The sequence below is a fragment of the Lissotriton vulgaris genome, unplaced genomic scaffold, assembly GCF_964263255.1.
Source record: "Lissotriton vulgaris unplaced genomic scaffold, aLisVul1.2 SCAFFOLD_281, whole genome shotgun sequence".
Classification (NCBI taxonomy): domain Eukaryota; kingdom Metazoa; phylum Chordata; class Amphibia; order Caudata; family Salamandridae; genus Lissotriton; species Lissotriton vulgaris.
The window spans coordinates 1,407,999-1,432,528 of NW_028248540.1; positions in this window are offsets into that span (position 1 = coordinate 1,407,999).

Consider the following 24,530-nt stretch of genomic DNA (forward strand, 5'->3'; position numbering starts at 1 on the left):
TTGCAGAGGAATATTTCTCTGCTTGCTGAGATGAAAAAAAAAAGAAAGCTCATTCCTCAGCCTTCTCCATGCCTCGATCAATATATATGGTAAGTCAAAATCTCAATTAATCATTTTGCCATTAATAAAAAGTTCATAGCATCTGATAGCTCTCAGTGCCTTTTAGTGGGGTCTTCCGCATAAATATAATCTTCTAAGACGGTAGCAATATGGATGACGCAATGGCCATCCTGATAGTTTATCAAAGACTTTGTCTGTCCAAGTGTCTGAGAAAATCTTCTTTAGATACTTGTGCAGGCAATATGTCCCTTGAGTTAATTACCATCCTTCAGGCTGGAATGAGCTGTCTTAGGTTAGAGCAAATGACTTACATTCAGATGGAGGGAAGCTATTTAACCTGTTTCCCTGCTCTCTGTGAGTGGGACTCTGATACTCCAGATGGACTGCTATTTAGAAACTGTGTTCTTCTAACTCTAGCCCTCTTTGAATAGGAGCCCAATGCTTTCCATGGCGCAGAGTACTTTCCCACAACACCTCCTACTTGCTGTGCAGTCATATTCCCAGATAATTACCTGGTGTGTAATTGGTGACGTCTGGTCCTCCGGTGTAATCGTCACCCAGGGCGATTGGTCAAGTGGTGCCATTACATCACAAAGCTACAGCAGAATGCCATCTGACATGAGGGCCAATCAGTTGCTTCTTCTAACTCTAGCCCTCTTTAAATAGGAGCCCAATACTTTCAATGGCGCACTGTACTTCCCCCTTACTCCTCTTACTTGCTGTGCAGTCATATTCACAGATAGTTACCTAGTTTGTAATTGCTGATGTCTGGTCCTCCGGTGTAATCGTCACCCAGGGTGATTGGTCAAGTGGTGCCATTACATCACAAAGCTACAGCAGGGTGTCATCTGACATGAGGGCCAATCAGTTGCCTAGTACGCAATAGGATACTTATATCATGGTATAGAAAATGGAGCAATGTGGACAGGATGCCCAGCTGAAGACTAAGGTGGTGAGATGAAAGGACCTAGGACAATATTTGAGACTTATACATTTGTTTGAAGGAGTGGTTGATCTTACCATTCTGGAGTTCTCTATAGGTTAAGTGATAGGGATGCACTAAAATGAAGATGTTAGAATCTGTTGTTTTTATTATTCCCACAAACCGTAGCATAAACCTTCCTCCCTTAACGTATCAGATCACTGAATTGCTATGGTGTACCATAACCTGAAATAATTCCTGTGAGAAGGGTACTCTATCTCTTGGCTGCCAAAGAGAGCTTTCTATCTAAGTCCTCATATAGGTGATAGGGTTGTGTAGAGAGTACCAGCAAATGAGGCAGAGGATTGAAAGAAGTCTGCTAGGTTGAAATCTAAATTAAGATTATAATTTTTAGTGAGATTTGGATTTTCACAATATGAGACATGCCATAGTGCTAATTGACCCTTTATAAAAATCATTTTTTGGAAGTGTTGCATTTGGTTTGGAAATATTCAAGTTCTAAAAAAAGACTAACAGTGGACTTTTCCATCTGCAGATTATACTGAATGGCCAGCAGAGGCAGTGTTGCAGAGGAATATTTCTCTGCTTGCTGAGATGAAAAAAAAAAAGAAAGCTCATTCCTCAGCCTTCTCCATGCCTCGATCAATATATATGGTAAGTCAAAATCTCAATTAATCATTTTGCCATTAATAAAAAGTTCATAGCATCTGATAGCTCTCAGTGCCTTTTAGTGGGGTCTTCCGCATAAATATAATCTTCTAAGACGGTAGCAATATGGATGACGCAATGGCCATCCTGATAGTTTATCAAAGACTTTGTCTGTCCAAGTGTCTGAGAAAATCTTCTTTAGATACTTGTGCAGGCAATATGTCCCTTGAGTTAATTACCATCCTTCAGGCTGGAATGAGCTGTCTTAGGTTAGAGCAAATGACTTACATTCAGATGGAGGGAAGCTATTTAACCTGTTTCCCTGCTCTCTGTGAGTGGGACTCTGATACTCCAGATGGACTGCTATTTAGAAACTGTGTTCTTCTAACTCTAGCCCTCTTTGAATAGGAGCCCAATGCTTTCCATGGCGCAGAGTACTTTCCCACAACACGTCCTACTTGCTGTGCAGTCATATTCCCAGATAATTACCTGGTGTGTAATTGGTGACGTCTGGTCCTCCGGTGTAATCGTCACCCAGGGCGATTGGTCAAGTGGTGCCATTACATCACAAAGCTACAGCAGAATGCCATCTGACATGAGGGCCAATCAGTTGCTTCTTCTAACTCTAGCCCTCTTTAAATAGGAGCCCAATACTTTCAATGGCGCACTGTACTTCCCCCTTACTCCTCTTACTTGCTGTGCAGTCATATTCACAGATAGTTACCTAGTTTGTAATTGCTGATGTCTGGTCCTCCGGTGTAATCGTCACCCAGGGTGATTGGTCAAGTGGTGCCATTACATCACAAAGCTACAGCAGGGTGTCATCTGACATGAGGGCCAATCAGTTGCCTAGTACGCAATAGGATACTTATATCATGGTATAGAAAATGGAGCAATGTGGACAGGATGCCCAGCTGAAGACTAAGGTGGTGAGATGAAAGGACCTAGGACAATATTTGAGACTTATACATTTGTTTGAAGGAGTGGTTGATCTTACCATTCTGGAGTTCTCTATAGGTTAAGTGATAGGGATGCACTAAAATGAAGATGTTAGAATCTGTTGTTTTTATTATTCCCACAAACCGTAGCATAAACCTTCCTCCCTTAACGTATCAGATCACTGAATTGCTATGGTGTACCATGACCTGAAATAATTCCTGTGAGAAGGGTACTCTATCTCTTGGCTGCCAAAGAGAGCTTTCTATCTAAGTCCTCATATAGGTGATAGGGTTGTGTAGAGAGTACCAGCAAATGAGGCAGAGGATTGAAAGAAGTCTGCTAGGTTGAAATCTAAATTAAGATTATAATTTTTAGTGAGATTTGGATTTTCACAATATGAGACATGCCATAGTGCTAATTGACCCTTTATAAAAATCATTTTTTGGAAGTGTTGCATTTGGTTTGGAAATATTCAAGTTCTAAAAAAAGACTAACAGTGGACTTTTCCATCTGCAGATTATACTGAATGGCCAGCAGAGGCAGTGTTGCAGAGGAATATTTCTCTGCTTGCTGAGATGAAAAAAAAAAAAGAAAGCTCATTCCTCTGCCTTCTCCATGCCTCGATCAATATATATGGTAAGTCAAAATCTCAATTAATCATTTTGCCATTAATAAAAAGTTCATAGCATCTGATAGCTCTCAGTGCCTTTTAGTGGGGTCTTCCGCATAAATATAATCTTCTAAGACGGTAGCAATATGGATGACGCAATGGCCATCCTGATAGTTTATCAAAGACTTTGTCTGTCCAAGTGTCTGAGAAAATCTTCTTTAGATACTTGTGCAGGCAATATGTCCCTTGAGTTAATTACCATCCTTCAGGCTGGAATGAGCTGTCTTAGGTTAGAGCAAATGACTTACATTCAGATGGAGGGAAGCTATTTAACCTGTTTCCCTGCTCTCTGTGAGTGGGACTCTGATACTCCAGATGGACTGCTATTTAGAAACTGTGTTCTTCTAACTCTAGCCCTCTTTGAATAGGAGCCCAATGCTTTCCATGGCGCAGAGTACTTTCCCACAACACCTCCTACTTGCTGTGCAGTCATATTCCCAGATAATTACCTGGTGTGTAATTGGTGACGTCTGGTCCTCCGGTGTAATCGTCACCCAGGGCGATTGGTCAAGTGGTGCCATTACATCACAAAGCTACAGCAGAATGCCATCTGACATGAGGGCCAATCAGTTGCTTCTTCTAACTCTAGCCCTCTTTAAATAGGAGCCCAATACTTTCAATGGCGCACTGTACTTCCCCCTTACTCCTCTTACTTGCTGTGCAGTCATATTCACAGATAGTTACCTAGTTTGTAATTGCTGATGTCTGGTCCTCCGGTGTAATCGTCACCCAGGGTGATTGGTCAAGTGGTGCCATTACATCACAAAGCTACAGCAGGGTGTCATCTGACATGAGGGCCAATCAGTTGCCTAGTACGCAATAGGATACTTATATCATGGTATAGAAAATGGAGCAATGTGGACAGGATGCCCAGCTGAAGACTAAGGTGGTGAGATGAAAGGACCTAGGACAATATTTGAGACTTATACATTTGTTTGAAGGAGTGGTTGATCTTACCATTCTGGAGTTCTCTATAGGTTAAGTGATAGGGATGCACTAAAATGAAGATGTTAGAATCTGTTGTTTTTATTATTCCCACAAACCGTAGCATAAACCTTCCTCCCTTAACGTATCAGATCACTGAATTGCTATGGTGTACCATGACCTGAAATAATTCCTGTGAGAAGGGTACTCTATCTCTTGGCTGCCAAAGAGAGCTTTCTATCTAAGTCCTCATATAGGTGATAGGGTTGTGTAGAGAGTACCAGCAAATGAGGCAGAGGATTGAAAGAAGTCTGCTAGGTTGAAATCTAAATTAAGATTATAATTTTTAGTGAGATTTGGATTTTCACAATATGAGACATGCCATAGTGCTAATTGACCCTTTATAAAAATCATTTTTTGGAAGTGTTGCATTTGGTTTGGAAATATTCAAGTTCTAAAAAAAGACTAACAGTGGACTTTTCCATCTGCAGATTATACTGAATGGCCAGCAGAGGCAGTGTTGCAGAGGAATATTTCTCTGCTTGCTGAGATGAAAAAAAAAAAGAAAGCTCATTCCTCAGCCTTCTCCATGCCTCGATCAATATATATGGTAAGTCAAAATCTCAATTAATCATTTTGCCATTAATAAAATTCATAGCATCTGATAGCTCTCAGTGCCTTTTAGTGGGGTCTTCCGCATAAATATAATCTTCTAAGACGGTAGCAATATGGATGACGCAATGGCCATCCTGATAGTTTATCAAAGACTTTGTCTGTCTAAGTGTCTGAGAAAATCTTCTTTAGATACTTGTGCAGGCAATATGTCCCTTGAGTTAATTACCATCCTTCAGGCTGGAATGAGCTGTCTTAGGTTAGAGCAAATGACTTACATTCAGATGGAGGGAAGCTATTTAACCTGTTTCCCTGCTCTCTGTGAGTGGGACTCTGATACTCCAATGGACTGCTATTTAGAAACTGTGTTCTTCTAACTCTAGCCCTCTTTGAATAGGAGCCCAATGCTTTCCATGGCGCAGAGTACTTTCCCACAACACCTCCTACTTGCTGTGCAGTCATATTCCCAGATAATTACCTGGTGTGTAATTGGTGACGTCTGGTCCTCCGGTGTAATCGTCACCCAGGGCGATTGGTCAAGTGGTGCCATTACATCACAAAGCTACAGCAGAATGCCATCTGACATGAGGGCCAATCAGTTGCTTCTTCTAACTCTAGCCCTCTTTAAATAGGAGCCCAATACTTTCAATGGCGCACTGTACTTCCCCCTTACTCCTCTTACTTGCTGTGCAGTCATATTCACAGATAGTTACCTAGTGTGTAATTGCTGATGTCTGGTCCTCCGGTGTAATCGTCACCCAGGGTGATTGGTCAAGTGGTGCCATTACATCACAAAGCTACAGCAGGGTGTCATCTGACATGAGGGCCAATCAGTTGCCTAGTACGCAATAGGATACTTATATCATGGTATAGAAAATGGAGCAATGTGGACAGGATGCCCAGCTGAAGACTAAGGTGGTGAGATGAAAGGACCTAGGACAATATTTGAGACTTATACATTTGTTTGAAGGAGTGGTTGATCTTACCATTCTGGAGTTCTCTATAGGTTAAGTGATAGGGATGCACTAAAATGAAGATGTTAGAATCTGTTGTTTTTATTATTCCCACAAACCGTAGCATAAACCTTCCTCCCTTAACGTATCAGATCACTGAATTGCTATGGTGTACCATGACCTGAAATAATTCCTGTGAGAAGGGTACTCTATCTCTTGGCTGCCAAAGAGAGCTTTCTATCTAAGTCCTCATATAGGTGATAGGGTTGTGTAGAGAGTACCAGCAAATGAGGCAGAGGATTGAAAGAAGTCTGCTAGGTTGAAATCTAAATTAAGATTATAATTTTTAGTGAGATTTGGATTTTCACAATATGAGACATGCCATAGTGCTAATTGACCCTTTATAAAAATCATTTTTTGGAAGTGTTGCATTTGGTTTGGAAATATTCAAGTTCTAAAAAAAGACTAACAGTGGACTTTTCCATCTGCAGATTATACTGAATGGCCAGCAGAGGCAGTGTTGCAGAGGAATATTTCTCTGCTTGCTGAGATGAAAAAAAAAAAAGAAAGCTCATTCCTCTGCCTTCTCCATGCCTCGATCAATATATATGGTAAGTCAAAATCTCAATTAATCATTTTGCCATTAATAAAAAGTTCATAGCATCTGATAGCTCTCAGTGCCTTTTAGTGGGGTCTTCCGCATAAATATAATCTTCTAAGACGGTAGCAATATGGATGACGCAATGGCCATCCTGATAGTTTATCAAAGACTTTGTCTGTCCAAGTGTCTGAGAAAATCTTCTTTAGATACTTGTGCAGGCAATATGTCCCTTGAGTTAATTACCATCCTTCAGGCTGGAATGAGCTGTCTTAGGTTAGAGCAAATGACTTACATTCAGATGGAGGGAAGCTATTTAACCTGTTTCCCTGCTCTCTGTGAGTGGGACTCTGATACTCCAGATGGACTGCTATTTAGAAACTGTGTTCTTCTAACTCTAGCCCTCTTTGAATAGGAGCCCAATGCTTTCCATGGCGCAGAGTACTTTCCCACAACACCTCCTACTTGCTGTGCAGTCATATTCCCAGATAATTACCTGGTGTGTAATTGGTGACGTCTGGTCCTCCGGTGTAATCGTCACCCAGGGCGATTGGTCAAGTGGTGCCATTACATCACAAAGCTACAGCAGAATGCCATCTGACATGAGGGCCAATCAGTTGCTTCTTCTAACTCTAGCCCTCTTTAAATAGGAGCCCAATACTTTCAATGGCGCACTGTACTTCCCCCTTACTCCTCTTACTTGCTGTGCAGTCATATTCACAGATAGTTACCTAGTTTGTAATTGCTGATGTCTGGTCCTCCGGTGTAATCGTCACCCAGGGTGATTGGTCAAGTGGTGCCATTACATCACAAAGCTACAGCAGGGTGTCATCTGACATGAGGGCCAATCAGTTGCCTAGTACGCAATAGGATACTTATATCATGGTATAGAAAATGGAGCAATGTGGACAGGATGCCCAGCTGAAGACTAAGGTGGTGAGATGAAAGGACCTAGGACAATATTTGAGACTTATACATTTGTTTGAAGGAGTGGTTGATCTTACCATTCTGGAGTTCTCTATAGGTTAAGTGATAGGGATGCACTAAAATGAAGATGTTAGAATCTGTTGTTTTTATTATTCCCACAAACCGTAGCATAAACCTTCCTCCCTTAACGTATCAGATCACTGAATTGCTATGGTGTACCATGACCTGAAATAATTCCTGTGAGAAGGGTACTCTATCTCTTGGCTGCCAAAGAGAGCTTTCTATCTAAGTCCTCATATAGGTGATAGGGTTGTGTAGAGAGTACCAGCAAATGAGGCAGAGGATTGAAAGAAGTCTGCTAGGTTGAAATCTAAATTAAGATTATAATTTTTAGTGAGATTTGGATTTTCACAATATGAGACATGCCATAGTGCTAATTGACCCTTTATAAAAATCATTTTTTGGAAGTGTTGCATTTGGTTTGGAAATATTCAAGTTCTAAAAAAAGACTAACAGTGGACTTTTCCATCTGCAGATTATACTGAATGGCCAGCAGAGGCAGTGTTGCAGAGGAATATTTCTCTGCTTGCTGAGATGAAAAAAAAAAAGAAAGCTCATTCCTCAGCCTTCTCCATGCCTCGATCAATATATATGGTAAGTCAAAATCTCAATTAATCATTTTGCCATTAATAAAATTCATAGCATCTGATAGCTCTCAGTGCCTTTTAGTGGGGTCTTCCGCATAAATATAATCTTCTAAGACGGTAGCAATATGGATGACGCAATGGCCATCCTGATAGTTTATCAAAGACTTTGTCTGTCTAAGTGTCTGAGAAAATCTTCTTTAGATACTTGTGCAGGCAATATGTCCCTTGAGTTAATTACCATCCTTCAGGCTGGAATGAGCTGTCTTAGGTTAGAGCAAATGACTTACATTCAGATGGAGGGAAGCTATTTAACCTGTTTCCCTGCTCTCTGTGAGTGGGACTCTGATACTCCAATGGACTGCTATTTAGAAACTGTGTTCTTCTAACTCTAGCCCTCTTTGAATAGGAGCCCAATGCTTTCCATGGCGCAGAGTACTTTCCCACAACACCTCCTACTTGCTGTGCAGTCATATTCCCAGATAATTACCTGGTGTGTAATTGGTGACGTCTGGTCCTCCGGTGTAATCGTCACCCAGGGCGATTGGTCAAGTGGTGCCATTACATCACAAAGCTACAGCAGAATGCCATCTGACATGAGGGCCAATCAGTTGCTTCTTCTAACTCTAGCCCTCTTTAAATAGGAGCCCAATACTTTCAATGGCGCACTGTACTTCCCCCTTACTCCTCTTACTTGCTGTGCAGTCATATTCACAGATAGTTACCTAGTGTGTAATTGCTGATGTCTGGTCCTCCGGTGTAATCGTCACCCAGGGTGATTGGTCAAGTGGTGCCATTACATCACAAAGCTACAGCAGGGTGTCATCTGACATGAGGGCCAATCAGTTGCCTAGTACGCAATAGGATACTTATATCATGGTATAGAAAATGGAGCAATGTGGACAGGATGCCCAGCTGAAGACTAAGGTGGTGAGATGAAAGGACCTAGGACAATATTTGAGACTTATACATTTGTTTGAAGGAGTGGTTGATCTTACCATTCTGGAGTTCTCTATAGGTTAAGTGATAGGGATGCACTAAAATGAAGATGTTAGAATCTGTTGTTTTTATTATTCCCACAAACCGTAGCATAAACCTTCCTCCCTTAACGTATCAGATCACTGAATTGCTATGGTGTACCATGACCTGAAATAATTCCTGTGAGAAGGGTACTCTATCTCTTGGCTGCCAAAGAGAGCTTTCTATCTAAGTCCTCATATAGGTGATAGGGTTGTGTAGAGAGTACCAGCAAATGAGGCAGAGGATTGAAAGAAGTCTGCTAGGTTGAAATCTAAATTAAGATTATAATTTTTAGTGAGATTTGGATTTTCACAATATGAGACATGCCATAGTGCTAATTGACCCTTTATAAAAATCATTTTTTGGAAGTGTTGCATTTGGTTTGGAAATATTCAAGTTCTAAAAAAAGACTAACAGTGGACTTTTCCATCTGCAGATTATACTGAATGGCCAGCAGAGGCAGTGTTGCAGAGGAATATTTCTCTGCTTGCTGAGATGAAAAAAAAACAAAGAAAGCTCATTCCTCAGCCTTCTCCATGCCTCGATCAATATATATGGAAAGTCAAAATCTCAATTAATCATTTTGCCATTAATAAAAAGTTCATACCATCTGAAAGCTCTCAGTGCCTTTTAGTGGGGTCTTCCGCATAAATATAATCTTCTAAGAGGGTAGCAATATGGATGACGCAATGGCCATCCTGATAGTTTATCAAAGACTTTGTCTGTCTAAGTGTCTGAGAAAATCTTCTTTAGATACTTGTGCAGGCAATATGTCCCTTGAGTTAATTACCATCCTTCAGGCTGGAATGAGCTGTCTTAGGTTAGAGCAAATGACTTACATTCAGATGGAGGGAAGCTATTTAACCTGTTTCCCTGCTCTCTGTGAGTGGGACTCTGATACTCCAATGGACTGCTATTTAGAAACTGTGTTCTTCTAACTCTAGCCCTCTTTGAATAGGAGCCCAATGCTTTCCATGGCGCAGAGTACTTTCCCACAACACCTCCTACTTGCTGTGCAGTCATATTCCCAGATAATTACCTGGTGTGTAATTGGTGACGTCTGGTCCTCCGGTGTAATCGTCACCCAGGGCGATTGGTCAAGTGGTGCCATTACATCACAAAGCTACAGCAGAATGCCATCTGACATGAGGGCCAATCAGTTGCTTCTTCTAACTCTAGCCCTCTTTAAATAGGAGCCCAATACTTTCAATGGCGCACTGTACTTCCCCCTTACTCCTCTTACTTGCTGTGCAGTCATATTCACAGATAGTTACCTAGTGTGTAATTGCTGATGTCTGGTCCTCCGGTGTAATCGTCACCCAGGGTGATTGGTCAAGTGGTGCCATTACATCACAAAGCTACAGCAGGGTGTCATCTGACATGAGGGCCAATCAGTTGCCTAGTACGCAATAGGATACTTATATCATGGTATAGAAAATGGAGCAATGTGGACAGGATGCCCAGCTGAAGACTAAGGTGGTGAGATGAAAGGACCTAGGACAATATTTGAGACTTATACATTTGTTTGAAGGAGTGGTTGATCTTACCATTCTGGAGTTCTCTATAGGTTAAGTGATAGGGATGCACTAAAATGAAGATGTTAGAATCTGTTGTTTTTATTATTCCCACAAACCGTAGCATAAACCTTCCTCCCTTAACGTATCAGATCACTGAATTGCTACGGTGTACCATAACCTGAAATAATTCCTGTGAGAAGGGTACTCTATCTCTTGGCTGCCAAAGAGAGCTTTCTATCTAAGTCCTCATATAGGTGATAGGGTTGTGTAGAGAGTATCAGCAAATGAGGCATAGGATTGAAAGAAGTCTGCTAGGTTGAAATCTAAATTAAGATTATAATTTTTAGTGAGATTTGGATTTTCACAATATGAGACATGCCATAGTGCTAATTGACCCTTTATAAAAATCATTTTTTGGAAGTGTTGCATTTGGTTTGGAAATATTCAAATTCTAAAAAAAGACTAACAGTGGACTTTTCCATCTGCAGATTATACTGAATGGCCAGCAGAGGCAGTGTTGCAGAGGAATATTTCTCTGCTTGCTGAGATGAAAAAAAAACAAAGAAAGCTCATTCCTCAGCCTTCTCCATGCCTCGATCAATATATATGGAAAGTCAAAATCTCAATTAATCATTTTGCCATTAATAAAAAGTTCATACCATCTGAAAGCTCTCAGTGCCTTTTAGTGGGGTCTTCCGCATAAATATAATCTTCTAAGAGGGTAGCAATATGGATGACGCAATGGCCATCCTGATAGTTTATCAAAGACTTTGTCTGTCTAAGTGTCTGAGAAAATCTTCTTTAGATACTTGTGCAGGCAATATGTCCCTTGAGTTAATTACCATCCTTCAGGCTGGAATGAGCTGTCTTAGGTTAGAGCAAATGACTTACATTCAGATGGAGGGAAGCTATTTAACCTGTTTCCCTGCTCTCTGTGAGTGGGACTCTGATACTCCAATGGACTGCTATTTAGAAACTGTGTTCTTCTAACTCTAGCCCTCTTTGAATAGGAGCCCAATGCTTTCCATGGCGCAGAGTACTTTCCCACAACACCTCCTACTTGCTGTGCAGTCATATTCCCAGATAATTACCTGGTGTGTAATTGGTGACGTCTGGTCCTCCGGTGTAATCGTCACCCAGGGCGATTGGTCAAGTGGTGCCATTACATCACAAAGCTACAGCAGAATGCCATCTGACATGAGGGCCAATCAGTTGCTTCTTCTAACTCTAGCCCTCTTTAAATAGGAGCCCAATACTTTCAATGGCGCACTGTACTTCCCCCTTACTCCTCTTACTTGCTGTGCAGTCATATTCACAGATAGTTACCTAGTGTGTAATTGCTGATGTCTGGTCCTCCGGTGTAATCGTCACCCAGGGTGATTGGTCAAGTGGTGCCATTACATCACAAAGCTACAGCAGGGTGTCATCTGACATGAGGGCCAATCAGTTGCCTAGTACGCAATAGGATACTTATATCATGGTATAGAAAATGGAGCAATGTGGACAGGATGCCCAGCTGAAGACTAAGGTGGTGAGATGAAAGGACCTAGGACAATATTTGAGACTTATACATTTGTTTGAAGGAGTGGTTGATCTTACCATTCTGGAGTTCTCTATAGGTTAAGTGATAGGGATGCACTAAAATGAAGATGTTAGAATCTGTTGTTTTTATTATTCCCACAAACCGTAGCATAAACCTTCCTCCCTTAACGTATCAGATCACTGAATTGCTACGGTGTACCATAACCTGAAATAATTCCTGTGAGAAGGGTACTCTATCTCTTGGCTGCCAAAGAGAGCTTTCTATCTAAGTCCTCATATAGGTGATAGGGTTGTGTAGAGAGTATCAGCAAATGAGGCAGAGGATTGAAAGAAGTCTGCTAGGTTGAAATCTAAATTAAGATTATAATTTTTAGTGAGATTTGGATTTTCACAATATGAGACATGCCATAGTGCTAATTGACCCTTTATAAAAATCATTTTTTGGAAGTGTTGCATTTGGTTTGGAAATATTCAAGTTCTAAAAAAAGACTAACAGTGGACTTTTCCATCTGCAGATTATACTGAATGGCCAGCAGAGGCAGTGTTGCAGAGGAATATTTCTCTGCTTGCTGAGATGAAAAAAAAAAAGAAAGCTCATTCCTCAGCCTTCTCCATGCCTCGATCAATATATATGGTAAGTCAAAATCTCAATTAATCATTTTGCCATTAATAAAATTCATAGCATCTGATAGCTCTCAGTGCCTTTTAGTGGGGTCTTCCGCATAAATATAATCTTCTAAGACGGTAGCAATATGGATGACGCAATGGCCATCCTGATAGTTTATCAAAGACTTTGTCTGTCTAAGTGTCTGAGAAAATCTTCTTTAGATACTTGTGCAGGCAATATGTCCCTTGAGTTAATTACCATCCTTCAGGCTGGAATGAGCTGTCTTAGGTTAGAGCAAATGACTTACATTCAGATGGAGGGAAGCTATTTAACCTGTTTCCCTGCTCTCTGTGAGTGGGACTCTGATACTCCAGATGGACTGCTATTTAGAAACTGTGTTCTTCTAACTCTAGCCCTCTTTGAATAGGAGCCCAATGCTTTCCATGGCGCAGAGTACTTTCCCACAACACCTCCTACTTGCTGTGCAGTCATATTCCCAGATAATTACCTGGTGTGTAATTGGTGACGTCTGGTCCTCCGGTGTAATCGTCACCCAGGGCGATTGGTCAAGTGGTGCCATTACATCACAAAGCTACAGCAGAATGCCATCTGACATGAGGGCCAATCAGTTGCTTCTTCTAACTCTAGCCCTCTTTAAATAGGAGCCCAATACTTTCAATGGCGCACTGTACTTCCCCCTTACTCCTCTTACTTGCTGTGCAGTCATATTCACAGATAGTTACCTAGTTTGTAATTGCTGATGTCTGGTCCTCCGGTGTAATCGTCACCCAGGGTGATTGGTCAAGTGGTGCCATTACATCACAAAGCTACAGCAGGGTGTCATCTGACATGAGGGCCAATCAGTTGCCTAGTACGCAATAGGATACTTATATCATGGTATAGAAAATGGAGCAATGTGGACAGGATGCCCAGCTGAAGACTAAGGTGGTGAGATGAAAGGACCTAGGACAATATTTGAGACTTATACATTTGTTTGAAGGAGTGGTTGATCTTACCATTCTGGAGTTCTCTATAGGTTAAGTGATAGGGATGCACTAAAATGAAGATGTTAGAATCTGTTGTTTTTATTATTCCCACAAACCGTAGCATAAACCTTCCTCCCTTAACGTATCAGATCACTGAATTGCTATGGTGTACCATAACCTGAAATAATTCCTGTGAGAAGGGTACTCTATCTCTTGGCTGCCAAAGAGAGCTTTCTATCTAAGTCCTCATATAGGTGATAGGGTTGTGTAGAGAGTACCAGCAAATGAGGCAGAGGATTGAAAGAAGTCTGCTAGGTTGAAATCTAAATTAAGATTATAATTTTTAGTGAGATTTGGATTTTCACAATATGAGACATGCCATAGTGCTAATTGACCCTTTATAAAAATCATTTTTTGGAAGTGTTGCATTTGGTTTGGAAATATTCAAGTTCTAAAAAAAGACTAACAGTGGACTTTTCCATCTGCAGATTATACTGAATGGCCAGCAGAGGCAGTGTTGCAGAGGAATATTTCTCTGCTTGCTGAGATGAAAAAAAAACAAAGAAAGCTCATTCCTCAGCCTTCTCCATGCCTCGATCAATATATATGGAAAGTCAAAATCTCAATTAATCATTTTGCCATTAATAAAAAGTTCATACCATCTGAAAGCTCTCAGTGCCTTTTAGTGGGGTCTTCCGCATAAATATAATCTTCTAAGAGGGTAGCAATATGGATGACGCAATGGCCATCCTGATAGTTTATCAAAGACTTTGTCTGTCTAAGTGTCTGAGAAAATCTTCTTTAGATACTTGTGCAGGCAAAATGTCCCTTGAGTTAATTACCATCCTTCAGGCTGGAATGAGCTGTCTTAGGTTAGAGCAAATGACTTACATTCAGATGGAGGGAAGCTATTTAACCTGTTTCCCTGCTCTCTGTGAGTGGGACTCTGATACTCCAATGGACTGCTATTTAGAAACTGTGTTCTTCTAACTCTAGCCCTCTTTGAATAGGAGCCCAATGCTTTCCATGGCGCAGAGTACTTTCCCACAACACCTCCTACTTGCTGTGCAGTCATATTCCCAGATAATTACCTGGTGTGTAATTGGTGACGTCTGGTCCTCCGGTGTAATCGTCACCCAGGGCGATTGGTCAAGTGGTGCCATTACATCACAAAGCTACAGCAGAATGCCATCTGACATGAGGGCCAATCAGTTGCTTCTTCTAACTCTAGCCCTCTTTAAATAGGAGCCCAATACTTTCAATGGCGCACTGTACTTCCCCCTTACTCCTCTTACTTGCTGTGCAGTCATATTCACAGATAGTTACCTAGTGTGTAATTGCTGATGTCTGGTCCTCCGGTGTAATCGTCACCCAGGGTGATTGGTCAAGTGGTGCCATTACATCACAAAGCTACAGCAGGGTGTCATCTGACATGAGGGCCAATCAGTTGCCTAGTACGCAATAGGATACTTATATCATGGTATAGAAAATGGAGCAATGTGGACAGGATGCCCAGCTGAAGACTAAGGTGGTGAGATGAAAGGACCTAGGACAATATTTGAGACTTATACATTTGTTTGAAGGAGTGGTTGATCTTACCATTCTGGAGTTCTCTATAGGTTAAGTGATAGGGATGCACTAAAATGAAGATGTTAGAATCTGTTGTTTTTATTATTCCCACAAACCGTAGCATAAACCTTCCTCCCTTAACGTATCAGATCACTGAATTGCTACGGTGTACCATAACCTGAAATAATTCCTGTGAGAAGGGTACTCTATCTCTTGGCTGCCAAAGAGAGCTTTCTATCTAAGTCCTCATATAGGTGATAGGGTTGTGTAGAGAGTATCAGCAAATGAGGCATAGGATTGAAAGAAGTCTGCTAGGTTGAAATCTAAATTAAGATTATAATTTTTAGTGAGATTTGGATTTTCACAATATGAGACATGCCATAGTGCTAATTGACCCTTTATAAAAATCATTTTTTGGAAGTGTTGCATTTGGTTTGGAAATATTCAAGTTCTAAAAAAAGACTAACAGTGGACTTTTCCATCTGCAGATTATACTGAATGGCCAGCAGAGGCAGTGTTGCAGAGGAATATTTCTCTGCTTGCTGAGATGAAAAAAAAACAAAGAAAGCTCATTCCTCAGCCTTCTCCATGCCTCGATCAATATATATGGAAAGTCAAAATCTCAATTAATCATTTTGCCATTAATAAAAAGTTCATACCATCTGAAAGCTCTCAGTGCCTTTTAGTGGGGTCTTCCGCATAAATATAATCTTCTAAGAGGGTAGCAATATGGATGACGCAATGGCCATCCTGATAGTTTATCAAAGACTTTGTCTGTCTAAGTGTCTGAGAAAATCTTCTTTAGATACTTGTGCAGGCAAAATGTCCCTTGAGTTAATTACCATCCTTCAGGCTGGAATGAGCTGTCTTAGGTTAGAGCAAATGACTTACATTCAGATGGAGGGAAGCTATTTAACCTGTTTCCCTGCTCTCTGTGAGTGGGACTCTGATACTCCAATGGACTGCTATTTAGAAACTGTGTTCTTCTAACTCTAGCCCTCTTTGAATAGGAGCCCAATGCTTTCCATGGCGCAGAGTACTTTCCCACAACACCTCCTACTTGCTGTGCAGTCATATTCCCAGATAATTACCTGGTGTGTAATTGGTGACGTCTGGTCCTCCGGTGTAATCGTCACCCAGGGCGATTGGTCAAGTGGTGCCATTACATCACAAAGCTACAGCAGAATGCCATCTGACATGAGGGCCAATCAGTTGCTTCTTCTAACTCTAGCCCTCTTTAAATAGGAGCCCAATACTTTCAATGGCGCACTGTACTTCCCCCTTACTCCTCTTACTTGCTGTGCAGTCATATTCACAGATAGTTACCTAGTGTGTAATTGCTGATGTCTGGTCCTCCGGTGTAATCGTCACCCAGGGTGATTGGTCAAGTGGTGCCATTACATCACAAAGCTACAGCAGGGTGTCATCTGACATGAGGGCCAATCAGTTGCCTAGTACGCAATAGGATACTTATATCATGGTATAGAAAATGGAGCAATGTGGACAGGATGCCCAGCTGAAGACTAAGGTGGTGAGATGAAAGGACCTAGGACAATATTTGAGACTTATACATTTGTTTGAAGGAGTGGTTGATCTTACCATTCTGGAGTTCTCTATAGGTTAAGTGATAGGGATGCACTAAAATGAAGATGTTAGAATCTGTTGTTTTTATTATTCCCACAAACCGTAGCATAAACCTTCCTCCCTTAACGTATCAGATCACTGAATTGCTACGGTGTACCATAACCTGAAATAATTCCTGTGAGAAGGGTACTCTATCTCTTGGCTGCCAAAGAGAGCTTTCTATCTAAGTCCTCATATAGGTGATAGGGTTGTGTAGAGAGTATCAGCAAATGAGGCATAGGATTGAAAGAAGTCTGCTAGGTTGAAATCTAAATTAAGATTATAATTTTTAGTGAGATTTGGATTTTCACAATATGAGACATGCCATAGTGCTAATTGACCCTTTATAAAAATCATTTTTTGGAAGTGTTGCATTTGGTTTGGAAATATTCAAGTTCTAAAAAAAGACTAACAGTGGACTTTTCCATCTGCAGATTATACTGAATGGCCAGCAGAGGCAGTGTTGCAGAGGAATATTTCTCTGCTTGCTGAGATGAAAAAAAAAAAGAAAGCTCATTCCTCAGCCTTCTCCATGCCTCGATCAATATATATGGTAAGTCAAAATCTCAATTAATCATTTTGCCATTAATAAAATTCATAGCATCTGATAGCTCTCAGTGCCTTTTAGTGGGGTCTTCCGCATAAATATAATCTTCTAAGACGGTAGCAATATGGATGACGCAATGGCCATCCTGATAGTTTATCAAAGACTTTGTCTGTCTAAGTGTCTGAGAAAATCTTCTTTAGATACTTGTGCAGGCAATATGTCCCTTGAGTTAATTACCATCCTTCAGGCTGGAATGAGCTGTCTTAGGTTAGAGCAAATGACTTACATTCAGATGGAGGGAAGCTATTTAACCTGTTTCCCTGCTCTCTGTGAGTGGGACTCTGATACTCCAGATGGACTGCTATTTAGAAACTGTGTTCTTCTAACTCTAGCCCTCTTTGAATAGGAGCCCAATGCTTTCCATGGCGCAGAGTACTTTCCCACAACACCTCCTACTTGCTGTGCAGTCATATTCCCAGATAATTACCTGGTGTGTAATTGGTGACGTCTGGTCCTCCGGTGTAATCGTCACCCAGGGCGATTGGTCAAGTGGTGCCATTACATCACAAAGCTACAGCAGAATGCCATCTGACATGAGGGCCAATCAGTTGCTTCTTCTAACTCTAGCCCTCTTTAAATAGGAGCCCAATACTTTCAATGGCGCACTGTACTTCCCCCTTACTCCTCTTACTTGCTGTGCAGTCATATTCACAGATAGTTACCTAGTTTGTAATTGCTGATGTCTGGTCCTCCGGTGTAATCGTCACCCAGGGTGATTGGTCAAGTGGTGCCATTACATCACAAAGCTACAGCAGGGTGTCATCTGACATGAGGGCCAATCAGTTGCCTAGTACGCAATAGGATACTTATATCATGGTATAGAAAATGGAGCAATGTGGACAGGATGCCCAGCTGAAGACTAAGGTGGTGAGATGAAAGGACCTAGGACAATATTTGAGACTTATACATTTGTTTGAAGGAGTGGTTGATCTTACCATTCTGGAGTTCTCTATAGGTTAAGTGATAGGGATGCACTAAAATGAAGATGTTAGAATCTGTTGTTTTTATTATTCCCACAAACCGTAGCATAAACCTTCCTCCCTTAACGTATCAGATCACTGAATTGCTACGGTGTACCATAACCTGAAATAATTCCTGTGAGAAGGGTACTCTATCTCTTGGCTGCCAAAGAGAGCTTTCTATCTAAGTCCTCATATAGGTGATAGGGTTGTGTAGAGAGTACCAGCAAATGAGGCAGAGGATTGAAAGAAGTCTGCTAGGTTGAAATCTAAATTAAGATTATAATTTTTAGTGAGATTTGGATTTTCACAATATGAGACATGCCATAGTGCTAATTGACCCTTTATAAAAATCATTTTTTGGAAGTGTTGCATTTGGTTTGGAAATATTCAAGTTCTAAAAAAAGACTAACAGTGGACTTTTCCATCTGCAGATTATACTGAATGGCCAGCAGAGGCAGTGTTGCAGAGGAATATTTCTCTGCTTGCTGAGATGAAAAAAAAACAAAGAAAGCTCATTCCTCAGCCTTCTCCATGCCTCGATCAATATATATGGAAAGTCAAAATCTCAATTAATCATTTTGCCATTAATAAAAAGTTCATACCATCTGAAAGCTCTCAGTGCCTTTTAGTGGGGTCTTCCGCATAAATATAATCTTCTAAGAGGGTAGCAATATGGATGACGCAATGGCCATCCTGATAGTTTATCAAAGACTTTGTCTGTCTAAGTGTCTGAGAAAATCTTCTTTAGATACTTGTGCAGGCAATATGTCCCTTGAGTTAATTACCATCCTTCAGGCTGGAATGAGCTGTCTTAGGTTAGAGCAAATGACTTACATTCAGATGGAGGGAAGCTATTTAACCTGTTTCCCTGCTCTCTGTGAGTGGGACTCTGATACTCCAATGGACTGCTATTTAGAAACTGTGTTCTTCTAACTCTAGCCCTCTTTGAATAGGAGCCCAATGCTTTCCATGGCGCAGAGTACTTTCCCACAACACCTCCTACTTGCTGTGCAGTCATATTCCCAGATAATTACCTGGTGTGTAATTGGTGACGTCTGGTCCTCCGGTGTAATCGTCACCCAGGGCGATTGGTCAAGTGGTGCCATTACATCACAAAGCTACAGCAGAATGCCATCTGACATGAGGGCCAATCAGTTGCTTCTTCTAACTCTAGCCCTCTTTAAATAGGAGCCCAATACTTTCAATGGCGCACTGTACTTCCCCCTTACTCCTCTTACTTGCTGTGCAGTCATATTCACAGATAGTTACCTAGTGTGTAATTGCTGATGTCTGGTCCTCCGGTGTAATCGTCACCCAGGGTGATTGGTCAAGTGGTGCCATTACATCACAAAGCTACAGCAGGGTGTCATCTGACATGAGGGCCAATCAGTTGCCTAGTACGCAATAGGATACTTATATCATGGTATAGAAAATGGAGCAATGTGGACAGGATGCCCAGCTGAAGACTAAGGTGGTGAGATGAAAGGACCTAGGACAATATTTGAGACTTATACATTTGTTTGAAGGAGTGGTTGATCTTACCATTCTGGAGTTCTCTATAGGTTAAGTGATAGGGATGCACTAAAATGAAGATGTTAGAATCTGTTGTTTTTATTATTCCCACAAACCGTAGCATAAACCTTCCTCCCTTAACGTATCAGATCACTGAATTGCTACGGTGTACCATAACCTGAAATAATTCCTGTGAGAAGGGTACTCTATCTCTTGGCTGCCAAAGAGAGCTTTCTATCTAAGTCCTCATATAGGTGATAGGGTTGTGTAGAGAGTATCAGCAAATGAGGCAGAGGATTGAAAGAAGTCTGCTAGGTTGAAATCTAAATTAAGATTATAATTTTTAGTGAGATTTGGATTTTCACAATATGAGACATGCCATAGTGCTAATTGACCCTTTATAAAAATCATTTTTTGGAAGTGTTGCATTTGGTTTGGAAATATTCAAGTTCTAAAAAAAGACTAACAGTGGACTTTTCCATCTGCAGATTATACTGAATGGCCAGCAGAGGCAGTGTTGCAGAGGAATATTTCTCTGCTTGCTGAGATGAAAAAAAAAAAGAAAGCTCATTCCTCAGCCTTCTCCATGCCTCGATCAATATATATGGTAAGTCAAAATCTCAATTAATCATTTTGCCATTAATAAAATTCATAGCATCTGATAGCTCTCAGTGCCTTTTAGTGGGGTCTTCCGCATAAATATAATCTTCTAAGACGGTAGCAATATGGATGACGCAATGGCCATCCTGATAGTTTATCAAAGACTTTGTCTGTCTAAGTGTCTGAGAAAATCTTCTTTAGATACTTGTGCAGGCAATATGTCCCTTGAGTTAATTACCATCCTTCAGGCTGGAATGAGCTGTCTTAGGTTAGAGCAAATGACTTACATTCAGATGGAGGGAAGCTATTTAACCTGTTTCCCTGCTCTCTGTGAGTGGGACTCTGATACTCCAGATGGACTGCTATTTAGAAACTGTGTTCTTCTAACTCTAGCCCTCTTTGAATAGGAGCCCAATGCTTTCCATGGCGCAGAGTACTTTCCCACAACACCTCCTACTTGCTGTGCAGTCATATTCCCAGATAATTACCTGGTGTGTAATTGGTGACGTCTGGTCCTCCGGTGTAATCGTCACCCAGGGCGATTGGTCAAGTGGTGCCATTACATCACAAAGCTACAGCAGAATGCCATCTGACATGAGGGCCAATCAGTTGCTTCTTCTAACTCTAGCCCTCTTTAAATAGGAGCCCAATACTTTCAATGGCGCACTGTACTTCCCCCTTACTCCTCTTACTTGCTGTGCAGTCATATTCACAGATAGTTACCTAGTTTGTAATTGCTGATGTCTGGTCCTCCGGTGTAATCGTCACCCAGGGTGATTGGTCAAGTGGTGCCATTACATCACAAAGCTACAGCAGGGTGTCATCTGACATGAGGGCCAATCAGTTGCCTAGTACGCAATAGGATACTTATATCATGGTATAGAAAATGGAGCAATGTGGACAGGATGCCCAGCTGAAGACTAAGGTGGTGAGATGAAAGGACCTAGGACAATATTTGAGACTTATACATTTGTTTGAAGGAGTGGTTGATCTTACCATTCTGGAGTTCTCTATAGGTTAAGTGATAGGGATGCACTAAAATGAAGATGTTAGAATCTGTTGTTTTTATTATTCCCACAAACCGTAGCATAAACCTTCCTCCCTTAACGTATCAGATCACTGAATTGCTATGGTGTACCATAACCTGAAATAATTCCTGTGAGAAGGGTACTCTATCTCTTGGCTGCCAAAGAGAGCTTTCTATCTAAGTCCTCATATAGGTGATAGGGTTGTGTAGAGAGTACCAGCAAATGAGGCAGAGGATTGAAAGAAGTCTGCTAGGTTGAAATCTAAATTAAGATTATAATTTTTAGTGAGATTTGGATTTTCACAATATGAGACATGCCATAGTGCTAATTGACCCTTTATAAAAATCATTTTTTGGAAGTGTTGCATTTGGTTTGGAAATATTCAAGTTCTAAAAAAAGACTAACAGTGGACTTTTCCATCTGCAGATTATACTGAATGGCCAGCAGAGGCAGTGTTGCAGAGGAATATTTCTCTGCTTGCTGAGATGAAAAAAAAACAAAGAAAGCTCATTCCTCAGCCTTCTCCATGCCTCGATCAATATATATGGAAAGTCAAAATCTCAATTAATCATTTTGCCATTAATAAAAAGTTCATACCATCTGAAAGCTCTCAGTGCCTTTTAGTGGGGTCTTCCGCATAAATATAATCTTCTAAGAGGGTAGCAATATGGATGACGCAATGGCCATCCTGATAGTTTATCAAAGACTTTGTCTGTCTAAGTGTCTGAGAAAATCTTCTTTAGATACTTGTGCAGGCAATATGTCCCTTGAGTTAATTACCATCCTTCAGGCTGGAATGAGCTGTCTTAGGTTAGAGCAAATGACTTACATTCAGATGGAGGGAAGCTATTTAACCTGTTTCCCTGCTCTCTGTGAGTGGGACTCTGATACTCCAATGGACTGCTATTTAGAAACTGTGTTCTTCTAACTCTAGCCCTCTTTGAATAGGAGCCCAATGCTTTCCATGGCGCAGAGTACTTTCCCACAACACCTCCTACTTGCTGTGCAGTCATATTCCCAGATAATTACCTGGTGTGTAATTGGTGACGTCTGGTCCTCCGGTGTAATCGTCACCCAGGGCGATTGGTCAAGTGGTGCCATTACATCACAAAGCTACAGCAGAATGCCATCTGACATGAGGGCCAATCAGTTGCTTCTTCTAACTCTAGCCCTCTTTAAATAGGAGCCCAATACTTTCAATGGCGCACTGTACTTCCCCCTTACTCCTCTTACTTGCTGTGCAGTCATATTCACAGATAGTTACCTAGTGTTTAATTGCTGATGTCTGGTCCTCCGGTGTAATCGTCACCCAGGGTGATTGGTCAAGTGGTGCCATTACATCACAAAGCTACAGCAGGGTGTCATCTGACATGAGGGCCAATCAGTTGCCTAGTACGCAATAGGATACTTATATCATGGTATAGAAAATGGAGCAATGTGGACAGGATGCCCAGCTGAAGACTAAGGTGGTGAGATGAAAGGACCTAGGACAATATTTGAGACTTATACATTTGTTTGAAGGAGTGGTTGATCTTACCATTCTGGAGTTCTCTATAGGTTAAGTGATAGGGATGCACTAAAATGAAGATGTTAGAATCTGTTGTTTTTATTATTCCCACAAACCGTAGCATAAACCTTCCTCCCTTAACGTATCAGATCACTGAATTGCTACGGTGTACCATAACCTGAAATAATTCCTGTGAGAAGGGTACTCTATCTCTTGGCTGCCAAAGAGAGCTTTCTATCTAAGTCCTCATATAGGTGATAGGGTTGTGTAGAGAGTATCAGCAAATGAGGCAGAGGATTGAAAGAAGTCTGCTAGGTTGAAATCTAAATTAAGATTATAATTTTTAGTGAGATTTGGATTTTCACAATATGAGACATGCCATAGTGCTAATTGACCCTTTATAAAAATCATTTTTTGGAAGTGTTGCATTTGGTTTGGAAATATTCAAGTTCTAAAAAAAGACTAACAGTGGACTTTTCCATCTGCAGATTATACTGAATGGCCAGCAGAGGCAGTGTTGCAGAGGAATATTTCTCTGCTTGCTGAGATGAAAAAAAAAAAGAAAGCTCATTCCTCAGCCTTCTCCATGCCTCGATCAATATATATGGTAAGTCAAAATCTCAATTAATCATTTTGCCATTAATAAAATTCATAGCATCTGATAGCTCTCAGTGCCTTTTAGTGGGGTCTTCCGCATAAATATAATCTTCTAAGACGGTAGCAATATGGATGACGCAATGGCCATCCTGATAGTTTATCAAAGACTTTGTCTGTCTAAGTGTCTGAGAAAATCTTCTTTAGATACTTGTGCAGGCAATATGTCCCTTGAGTTAATTACCATCCTTCAGGCTGGAATGAGCTGTCTTAGGTTAGAGCAAATGACTTACATTCAGATGGAGGGAAGCTATTTAACCTGTTTCCCTGCTCTCTGTGAGTGGGACTCTGATACTCCAGATGGACTGCTATTTAGAAACTGTGTTCTTCTAACTCTAGCCCTCTTTGAATAGGAGCCCAATGCTTTCCATGGCGCAGAGTACTTTCCCACAACACCTCCTACTTGCTGTGCAGTCATATTCCCAGATAATTACCTGGTGTGTAATTGGTGACGTCTGGTCCTCCGGTGTAATCGTCACCCAGGGCGATTGGTCAAGTGGTGCCATTACATCACAAAGCTACAGCAGAATGCCATCTGACATGAGGGCCAATCAGTTGCTTCTTCTAACTCTAGCCCTCTTTAAATAGGAGCCCAATACTTTCAATGGCGCACTGTACTTCCCCCTTACTCCTCTTACTTGCTGTGCAGTCATATTCACAGATAGTTACCTAGTTTGTAATTGCTGATGTCTGGTCCTCCGGTGTAATCGTCACCCAGGGTGATTGGTCAAGTGGTGCCATTACATCACAAAGCTACAGCAGGGTGTCATCTGACATGAGGGCCAATCAGTTGCCTAGTACGCAATAGGATACTTATATCATGGTATAGAAAATGGAGCAATGTGGACAGGATGCCCAGCTGAAGACTAAGGTGGTGA